The following is a 2,255-nucleotide window of genomic DNA, read 5'->3' on the forward strand; positions in this document are numbered from 1 at the left end:
AGCACCACTGACATTCGGACAAGACACTTCTTTGCTGTGTGGGGCTGTCCTGTGCACTGCAGGATGTTTAGCAGGGTCTCTGACCACCTGCTAGATGCCAGTAATAGTCCTCCAAGTAGCAAGAATCAAAAGTATCTCCAGACATTGCCAGATGTCCCCTGGGGTGGCAAAGTCGCCCCCAGGTGAGGACCACGAGCTCAGAGCCTTCCTGTGTGGGCATTAATAGCTAAAGAATGATGGCTTTACTCACTAGCTGGGGAGACCTGGGACCCCCAGACTTCCTAAACACTTACGGTTTTGTTCCGTACATTGAAAAATATTAGGGAAACAGAAAAGTCGAAAGAAGCAAATAAAATTCACCTATAATCCCACACTCGATGGCTAATCTCTCAATAATTTGGTGTACTTCCTTCCAGTCTTTTTTCTGCATTTTATAATCCTAACAGCTGTGGCTTATGGAGCACTTACCCCATCCCAGGCATCGGGGAAGGCTTGGCTGAGTGGCAGGTGGGGGTGGGATATGGAGGGAGGGTTTGGGAAGCCTTTGCCCAGCTCAGCTGCCAGATGAACCACCCACAGGGCTGGCAGTCCCCCCTCCAAAGGGACAAGGGACTGGAGTAAACTTAGCATGCCACCGCCTGACCCCCATTTCCTGTCTACCCTCCTTCCTTCCCTGCACCAGAGCTGAAGTCAGCAGAGTCTGGTTTCTTAGCAGTGCGACCTGCTAGAGCCAGCGGTCTAGCTTTCTGGACCTCAGCTTCCATAGCAGTAAAGTGGGGTAATAATTGTCCCAACCTCACAGGTTGTCGTGAGGCCTGTATACGATCAGGCAGGTAAAGCATTTGGCGTGGGGCTGGGCATGGACTGAGTAATCCCAGCTCCTGTCCCAGCCATCTCTCTCTGTCCTGGGTTCCAGCTCTGTTGTGTCATTGCTCTCTGCAAGCTGGGTTCGGTCTCGTCACTCTCCCAAGTCCCAGTGCCTTCCCTCAGCTACCAGAAGCCACAAAGGGTGACTGACGGGGGACTTCCAGATGCCAGGACAGGTCTTCAGGGGTGGGAGTTTGGGGCATGGGATCCCCCCAGAACCCCGCTGTGATCTCAAGGATAGCGTAACTTAGTGGTAAGAACATGGCTTTCTAATCCAGGTCTGGGTTCCAATCTCAGATCCTCATATAAGACCTGGGACAGGTGACTTCACCTCTCTGAGCCTCAGTTTCCTCTTCTGTAAAATGTGGAGAATCCTAGTTCCTCCTTCCTAGGCTGTTTGAGGGGATCCATGGAGATGAGGTAGATTCTTCTGCTCAGTGGACGGATGGGGAGATTCAGGGGGTGATGTTCAAGGGCAAGGGGAGGTCTGGACAAGGGGAAGGACACACTGAGATGCAGGAGCCAGCCTATACCAGTTTCTGAGAGCCAGCTGTCAAATTTTCAGAATTTTGTGAGTCAGTCGTTTCACAGTTAAATTACATTATATTAAAAACCAAGGTCCTCAAAACTCATCACTGCCTCATGATTTTACTACATCCTACTATTACCTACCCTGTTGGCATTATTTACCTTTTTGTATCATCTACCATATAAATGGTTGGTTTCTCAAAGTCAGCCATGGGAGCATTTACAGCAAGGAAATTGGCAAGCACTGCAAATCGTACCTTGGGCACCAACCCACCCAACGAGCCAGTTGTTAAATATATACCAGCACCCCACTGGGTTTGCAGCTGGGTCCTGTTTGAACCATCCCTCCTTCATCCTCAGAGACTGGACCAAGGGAGCGCCAGGCTGCCATGGGCTCCAAGAGCTGGTGGCGGGCGCCCCCTGGTGGCTGCTTCAAGCACCCACCATCCCTGCTGCTGACAAATCCTGCACCTTGAAGAGAAGACGGCGGAGGGGTGGTCCTCTTCCAGTAGAGATGGAGAACCAACGTCCTGGAGCAGAGGCGCTCCGGGAGCCCTCAGGCGAACGCAGAGACCTGCTCCTTGCCCAGATGGACGGGGAAGCAAGACCCCAGAGGGACTGCCCAAATGTGCCCCCAAGTCCTTCAGCCTCTGGGTCCCCACCCCCGTGATGTGGAGCTCCCCGCCCTGACTTTTCTGATCACTGCCAAAGGCGAAGTGAACTCCTGTTGTTCCCTTAGGAACCGGCCTTCTGCAGGGTCAGCTGTTCCCGCCCACGGCAGATAACCCTCTCCGCTAGCGCCCCTGCCAAAGCACCTTGAACACAACTTCCTGTGTATCACACTTGTTCTAGAGGTTCAG

This window comes from Phocoena phocoena, chromosome 13, assembly GCF_963924675.1.
Source record: "Phocoena phocoena chromosome 13, mPhoPho1.1, whole genome shotgun sequence".
Lineage (NCBI taxonomy): Eukaryota > Metazoa > Chordata > Mammalia > Artiodactyla > Phocoenidae > Phocoena > Phocoena phocoena.